The sequence below is a fragment of the Podarcis pityusensis genome (assembly GCF_964106645.2).
Source record: "Podarcis pityusensis genome assembly, chromosome: 12".
In the NCBI taxonomy this organism is placed as follows: domain Eukaryota; kingdom Metazoa; phylum Chordata; class Lepidosauria; order Squamata; family Lacertidae; genus Podarcis; species Podarcis pityusensis.
In genome coordinates this window covers 56,790,040-56,798,891 of record NC_138037.1, presented here as the reverse complement: position 1 = coordinate 56,798,891, position 8,852 = coordinate 56,790,040, and positions in this window count along the sequence as shown.

Below are 8,852 nucleotides of genomic sequence, written 5' to 3'. Positions count from 1 at the left end.
TTCTGGTTTGGTTTACTCAAAAGCCCTGCAATCCCTGGGGGGCAGGAGGAGGGTGAGGGGAGGCTTGCACCCAGTTGCACGCAGTGGAGGAAGGTACGCTCCACAGAAGTGCAGGGAGACTCAAGGATCCACTCGCCTTAAGATGATTCACGTCCCTGGAGCCTTGTATCCCTGCCCTGCTTACTCTGAAGGGGAGCTAATTGCACTGGAGTCAAAGAGACACTGTTCTCTCCCCCCAGGATCTGGGGATATCTCCCTCTTCTAAAGTATTGCTTATCCCAGAGATGTTCAACCGTTTTGGGTCCACAGCTCCCTTGACCAACTACATCATTTCTGTCTTACAGTAACTGCTATTTATCAAAATAAAAAAAATCCTTCCAGTAGCACCTTTAAGACCAACTAAGTTAGTTCTTGGTATGAGCTTTCGTGTGCAAGCACACTTCTTCAGATACACTGAAACAGAAGTATGCTATTTATCAGAATAAGCAACCAGTTCAATACTAAATCTTTGATTTCATTATTATGTAGCAAAACAAGAGGCAGCATACTATAAATCCCTGAGAACTTAATATCTCATTTATCCAAAATAAAGCTTTTTTAGAAGCGCAGATTTTCAACCAGCCTGTACTTTTAATAGAAGTACCGTTAATGCGCACACATTAACATGAGATCAGGTTTGTCTCAGTGCTGTGAAAAGCTTCCCCAGCTGATTTCTGCCCATTAGTTGTTGGCATCCGTCAGTCTGTCTCAGGAATCAGTGGAGGAACGCTCCTTTGAGGATGAAGTCAAACCATTGCTGTAAAGACCAATACAGGAGAGAGATGTTTTATTGCAGCGGGGGCAAATGAAGACAGTTGTGCTGCTTAAGATGAGTGTTTCTTCTCTCTGTGCTCCTCCCAGCCGTCATTCCTTCTCTGGTCACTGCTATTAATGCATGACCTGACTGACTGACTGTCCCCAGGCAAGGGTTGGTGCTACCAGCCTTCGTGTCATGTTTGCAGACATCTTTGTAACACAGAGAGTGGGTCTGCCAGTGGGCCTCGTGCCTGAAGCCAGCTTCCTGTGGAGCACATCCTTGGGGATCCTGCCATCTTCCATTCTGTGCACATGACCAAGCCAGCGGAGATGGTGGACATACTGCCCATTAAGATGACTCCAGGCCAGATTCTCCCCCCCCCCATAAGCACCATTGCTTACAGATATAATCTGAATTGATCTTATTAAGACTACAATCCTAACTACACTAATCTGGAAGTAAACCCTGTTGAACATAGGAAGATGCAAACATTTGTGGGATCAGACTGCACTTCTACCATCCTGTGAATGAAGGCGTATTAAACTCAGCAAGGTACACGTCTCAGTTGATATGAACGGGATCAAACTGCATGTATGTTCCTGGCTCTACAGGTTGGTACCCTCTGGGTTTGGCATGGGCAAACCATATAATCCTGATCAAAGGCTTCTATTTTCCTGTTGTCATTACTTGGGCATATATGTTTAATGACCTTACTGCCCAGGTACATGCTCAGAAATGTCATATGGTATAGCCATTATAGGACTGTAACACTTCAAAATGTAGTTTCAGCATTTGCAGTTATCTCTCATGCTTACCATATTAGGGAGAAGGCTTAGCTAGCATATTTCCCTGTGATATGCTAGCTTTCTAGATGCAGAGCATTTACTTGGGAAAAGATCAAACTTGTCATTCCCCCATCTGCACATAGGAGCCACCTCCTAGGGGTCAGGGTCCTTTCAGGCCACCAGTAATATATTTGAAACCAACCCCCCCCCCAGTTGATGGGCATAGCATTCAAATGGTATGTGTATGCCATGTTTTGCAGGGCGGGGTTTACTTGACCCACCAATATCTTATTCAAGTTGGCACTCCTGCACCTGCATTCTGTACTATGGGCTGTACTACGTAATCTTTCTGAATACAGTGGTACCTCGGGTTACATACGCTTCAGGTTACAGACTCCGCTAACCCAGAAATAGTACCTCGGGTTAAGAACTTTGCTTCAGGATGAGAACAGATATTGCACAGTGGTGGCACGGTGGCAGCAGGAGGCCCCATTAGCTAAAGTGGGGCTTCAGGTTAAGAATAGTTTCAGGTTAAGAACGGACCTCCAGAATGAATCACCGGTAAGTACTTAACCCGAGGTACCACTGTATGCATTTAGCTTTAACAGTGCAATCCTATACATACCTATTAAGAAGTCAATCGCCTTGACTTCAATGAGAATTACTCTCAAAAAAGTGTACACTGGATTGCAGCCCAAGTGTTTGTGACCTTAGGCAACCTCAAGATTCCTTCCAGTTCTGCAGTTTCATGAGAAGATGACTCAAAACAGCTTCCAGCACAGCGTTATTTACACATTTTCTGCTGTTTGTTTTAAAATCCTTTGTTCAAGCCTGGGAGCTCAGCTGAGGATGACGGAAGCATTTATACAAGCCAAATAACCTGCAGAGTAAGAATAAAGCATTTCAGAAAGCTGTCAGCAGGCTGTGTGAGTGTGTGTGCAAATGAAGAACCGAGAGAGTTTTTGCTTCAAACATAAATCTCCTTAGTCTAGTACATTTTTTAGCTGAATGCTATTTTTAAAAAAACTATCCAAGGTAATAAAAGTGCTGTGCCAGGGAAGGGCTTACGTATAGGGCTCCAGGAAAGGGTGTCTTCCCACCAGCCAGTCATGTTTATATAATGTTATGTTTGCAGACAGTTCATGGGCGTGGGCAGAGGGTGGGGGGGCAGCTGCCCCCCTCCAAATCAAGTAAAATAATCAGAATATTTGAAATTGATATGCTTGCTGAGGTCACTTTGGATGACGTTGTGACTCATTTTGCTCATCTCTCTTGCTCAGCCAGGCACCACTTGTACCATAGAGTGGTCACTCAGCGCCTTGTGGAGAGTAAAGACCTAGTTAAGGTTGACGATGACCGGGGAGCATCTCAATGGGCTTTGCTTACTGAGAGTGCACAGAAAAACTGCATTGGGAAAAAGGAGGGATTTGAGAAGGAAGTGCTGCCTCTTATTTTGCTCCATAATAATGAAACCAAAATTTAGTAGTGAACTGATTGCTTATTCTGATAAAGTTACTGTAAGAGTGCACAGAAATCATCATCATCATCATCATCATCATCATCTAAACAAATCTGATTTGCATCTTCATGACAATTTGGCTAGGCAGCTGAATGTGCTTTAAGACTTCAACCTTTTAAAAACATATCTATTTGTATTTTCTTCTCTAGTAAGCAATAGGCCTTGTTACCAGAATGTTCCTTTCTGCAGTACAGGCAAACTGAAATTTTCCATTTAGAGAAGTCCTGGAGAGGACAAGCCTATGATAAATTGGTTTTTAAGAGAGAGAATTACTGGGTTGCGGGCACGCACCTCTGCCCACAGGGGTGCTCCTGGGGGAGCAGTTGTTGTAATTAGCAATAATCAATGAAGATGTGAAAGGTTTGTGTTTTACTTCAACTGCATGAAGAATACAGGCTCTCTCTTTGTCTGCTGCAGTTTTCCCCAGAAAACGCATGATCTATTTAAGTTTTTTCTTCCGTTTTGTATCATTTTCACAAAAGTCTCACACAGCTTCAAACTAGCTAAAATAAAGGCCTCTCAGATCTTAAACCACTCTGGACCCCCAAACCTCTGGACAGCTTCATGTAAACTTGGACTTTACATGAAAGTACAGGGGACAAAGACCCCATTGCATAGATTGAAAAGACTGTCGTATCCCTTATATGTGTAAATGAGCACTTTCCTCTGCAGATATCATCTCATCAAGAGGTCTGCTCTGTACAGTACAGGAATTGGAACCCCAGTTCCAAGGAGCTTGTTGCCATTACGTATCAGACAGGCACTTTGCCTTTAGCATCTTTTCCATGCCTGTTGGTGCCCTTTCTCTTCCAAAAAACCTCTTAAGTGGAGATTTTTATTCCTGTTTTTACCCACACTCGGTTTAAATTGTATTTATATGTGTGTTTCCATTTTTAATTTTTTTTTTACTGTTTCTACTTTTAAATTGCTTAAAGGTATTTTACGGGAAGCAAATAATAAATTAAACAAAGAAATAGACCCACAGCCCCAGCTTCTGAATTCAGTTATCCAAGTAGGAATAGAGCCACCTAAATGCACTGCCTCTGTCAAGATCTTGTATATACCAGGCCTGTTCTCAAAACTTTGGTTTAGTAAGGAGCTTACACTTCTAGCTAAAGTGCCAAAATCAGGAGAGAGCAGCTTCTCTTTCTTTCTGCTAGCGGCTAGCTTTTGCCAATTCATTGCACCTGCAAGATCTAGTGCCTAGTCTGCTAATTGGCCAAACATTTCTCAGCCAGGAAGTCACAGGTTCATCTCCAGACTCAAGAGTTTTGGAAAGTTATAGCATAAATTCCTGTATTGCAGGGGGTTGGACTAGATGACCCTTGGGGTCCCTTCCAACTCTCTAACTCTATGAAACATCTTCTGATCGGCAGGAAAGAATCAAGGCAGCTGCTGTGCAAAAGGGTGTAAGTCACTTCTTCATCCCACTTTCAGCCCCATTGTTTGCATTGCTTTCCTGATGAGACACCTGATCAACATCTCCTTGAAAGTTGGACAAGTATTGGTAATGTATTAGGCTTGTTAAACAGTTAGCTTTAATATTTTCTGTGGGGTTGGTTTTTTTATTTTCTAAATGTTCTTAAATTCTTAACCAGTATTTTCCTTATTCCTTTATTCATGTTTTGTAGCAAGTTGTCATGCTGTGTTGCTATATTAATTATTAGTTATATTCTTCAAGTTGGTGTATTTATTTTGAGTAAAGCCTCGATTCTATAAACCAGTGTCACGTCTTTCTCTGTTCACATTGGCTGCTGTGTAATTTGGCTTATTCTGCCTGAGGCTTCAAATAGCAGAGAGGGGTACTTTTAGCTTTGCATCTTGTAGGTGTCTGGCATGCAAGCTGAATCTCCTGGCTTAGGCTGCTTGGACAGAAACTGAAGTGGTGGCAGCTACTACCCTTGAGGGTTGGTTTAACCCTGGGTTTAACTTCTGAATCCAACAGAAACCAGTGCTGACCTAGGTCTTGGGTCAAGATGGGCTTCCTTAGCAGCCCCCAGTTGTCAGTCTATTCACCCTATTCAGAAGCATAAAATGTCTGTAGTATCAAAAGCTGCCAAGAAGTCCATGAGAATCAACAGCATTGCACTCTCCCCCAGTGTAGGTAATGCATTAAGGTGACCAATGAGGTTTCAGAACCAAATCCAAATCTTTAAATCCGACTGAAAGGCATCTTGAAACCTTCTCATCCAAAATGTCTGAATTTATATAGCAACGGGTCTTGCCCAGAAGGAAACGTTGGCAACCAGCTGATTATTATTGAGATTGTCATGGGCATTAGTGTCACTGCCTCTTTTAATGGAGCTGAGAGCATCCCTCTGGCTCAAGGGGGTATTTACCAAGTACTCCATGAGGAACAAGTGCACATGTGGTAGGCCTTCCTCGTCCAAGCATCTTGTCCACATTATCAGGCTGCAACAACTGGAAGTCATTCACCACTTCTGGATCTGTGAGTGATCAGGACACTTCCATAGACTTATCAGAAGCAACAGCTGAATGGTGGTGTGATGTGTGTGTTGCAATGGATGTGAGCAATGTGAGCCTCAAAATGTTTAATAAACAAAAACAATTTTATTAGTTATATGCTGCCCATTTGACTGAGTTGCCCCAGCCACTCTGGGTGGCTCACAACAAAATATAAAACACAATAAAACATCAACCATTAAAAAACTTCCCTGAACATGGCTGCCCTGAGATGCCTTCTAAAAGTCAAAATAGTTGTTTGTGTTGGGATACTGCCAGGGAGATAAAGTCCATCATGGCCCCCAAGCCGGCTGCCGGACGATCCATCGATCTCCCGTAGTCACGCAGTATCAACAATTAGTGACATGAGTTTCTAGAAATAGCTTGCCACATTCCAGAGCTCATGCACACTCTATCAGCAGATAATGCACAGCCAAAGTCGCACTCAGGAGAGCATTATTTACAAGTTTATTCAGCGTTGATCAGAACACAGAAAAACATGACTGCCTGCTTTAGTGTCTACGGCAGAGAGAGAGAAAACGAAAGCAATAGCAAACATAAACATCCTGTGAACAGGACATGCGCAGACTCTGACTCACAAAGCCTGCTCCCTTTTAAGGTGGAACGGAAATATCCTAACAGTTTGTTAGAAATCTGACAGGAGGGCATTCCAAGAAGGCCCTCTGCCTGGTCCCCTGTAACGTCACTTCTCGCAGTGAGGACACAACCAGAAGGTCCTCGGATCACTTTGAATTATGCTTGGAAACATACTGGAATCCAATGTAGATACTTTAGGACTGGTGGTATATGGACCTGACAGCTGCTCTCAGTCATCAATCTAGCTGCTGCATTCTGTATTAGCTGTAGTTTCTGAGTAACCTTCAAAGGTGGCCCCACATAGAGCATATTGCAGTAATCCAAGTGGCAGATTACCACTCTGGTGAGACAGACTGTGGGAAGTAGGGTCTCAGCCAATGTACCAGATGGAGCTGATAGACAGCTGCCCTGGATACAGAATTGACCTGTGCCTCCATAGACAGCTGTGAGTCCAAAATGACCCCTTAGGCTGCACACCTGGTCCTTTAGGGGCACAGTTACCCCATTCAGGACCCACTGTCCCCCAGAAAAGTACTACTGTCTTGTCAGGATTCAACCTCAATCCATTAACCACCATCCATCCTGTAACAATGTGCTTCTCCGAGAGTAACTTAACATCTGCAGATGGGCAAGATTGCAAAAGACCCCAAACCACCTGGAAAAGCTCTACTGGATGTCACTTAGAGGATGTGATAGTGCCAGAGAATGATTTATCATTTTAAGTCTTCCCACTCCCAGCCAAAAACCTTCTTTGCTATCACTGCTGTCATTAAGCAAGCCCAATATCTTCTTACTAATGTTCAGACTCAGAGTGAGTTCCAGCCATCTTTCCCAGCTGCTTCATTGCCCTCAGCTTGCCAGCTTTTCCAACATTGTACAAAATGCAAAAATGATAAAATTTAAAAGCCTCATTGGATGTTGTTATTATTTGTGCTATTCCTAATTATGGTGAACTTGAAACCCAAGTTGACTGAAATAGCAAGGGCAGAAAGCTGTCATGAAGTTCAGCAAGCGCAACTCAGGCTTATCATTTCCTATTAGCATGCCGAGATAAGGCCAGCAGCTGCTCCTTCTCTCCCAAGTCTAGAGGAATGCCAGAAAAAAAGCAATTAACTTCCCGGACATCAGCAGGACTCTTGACAGAATGATCATTCTTGATTATGACAGGCAATTATAGCACAAGAATTTCTCTGGACTTTACAAAGCCAAGTCAGGGTCTTGGAAAGAAAGACAGAAACCTATAAAAATATATATTATGCTCATAAGACATAGGGAAATCATAGAATTGGAAGGGACCCTGAAAGCCATCTAGTCCAACCCCTGCAATTCAGTAATCTTAACTGGCTCATACATGACAGATGGCCATCATGACAATCATAGCCTCAATATGAATATGACTGGAATTGTGTTTATTGGTGGTGGAGTCCTTCTTGTCCTTCAAGACTAGGACATTTTGGAGCATCCTGAGAACTGGTGGCAGTGTAAAGATAAGAGAAACAGGCACACATGGATTTGCAGTGTAGTCAAGTGAGTCTGGGGATTCCTGATAAAGGTGGAGATTTGAATGATAGGAATATTTATTCTGGCAGAATTGGGAAGCAATCTCTTCCAATACGTCGAAGTCCTTTGGGGCCATGGGATGGACAAAGGGGGTGAGCCCCATGAACCAGGAGCAGCAAGGAGGGACTCTGACCTGGTGTGCTGGAGCTGGCCGTAGGATCTGGAGAGTCAGAATAGGGAAAGGTGGCACCCTGCAACGGGACAGGGAGAATTATTTTTTATAACATAATAACTGCCACTATCTCTGCTACATTTTAAAACTGATGGTTATTTTCAGCAAAAGTGTTTGGGCTCTTGGGAATCAGCTGGATGGGTTTGTCCCTCAAAGCCATTCGCATTTGACATCCCGGCTTTACAGAGGAGCATTGTCTGTTTCTTTGCTGCTCTGTACATATTACCACAAATCTCCAGAGCTCCCCCTTCACAAGGGAGCTCACCATGGGCAACATGAAGCAATATATTTGATCATGACTATATGCCTCTGTACATCTTGAAGTTATTTCTTAAAAAATGAAATGAAGGTTGCAGTGCCATACACTTACTTGGAATTAAATCCTGAGTAGATTGCATTGTGAATTCATTACACCATTGCTAAAAGTACTTCTATGGAAGACATTAGCATTAATTCCTTTCCATGCTTGCAGCATTTTCTGAAGCCTGCTAAAACACACTTGAAGATTCTGCTTTTCTGGCTTTCTGCTGTGACCACAAAACTACTGGAATAAAATCTAAAATATTGTCATAAATGGGGGGGGGGCCTCCTAAACCTGAGAAATTAATAAATGGTAGGATTTTGATTATTTGGAGTATTGAAGGGAAGACTGCAGTCAGTGGAAAAATACAGGCCAAGCTTCCTTTCCAAGCCAGGGCTTCACCTGGGATAAAGGTGATAATACATATGTGAATAAATCATAGCTCTTAAAGCTACTTCAATTCTCCAAAGGAGCACAGTGGGATGGCACCACACTTTTGTAACCATATTGTAAAACACAACCCTAATTTGAGCAGAAATACTCCAGGGCTGCCAGTGCCTTCTGAGAGTCAGTGGAGGCTTTAGGATATATGGTTTTATTTACACATATATACAAGCCAAACATAGGATGGAGAGGCTCATAGCATTAGCACCCCAGAA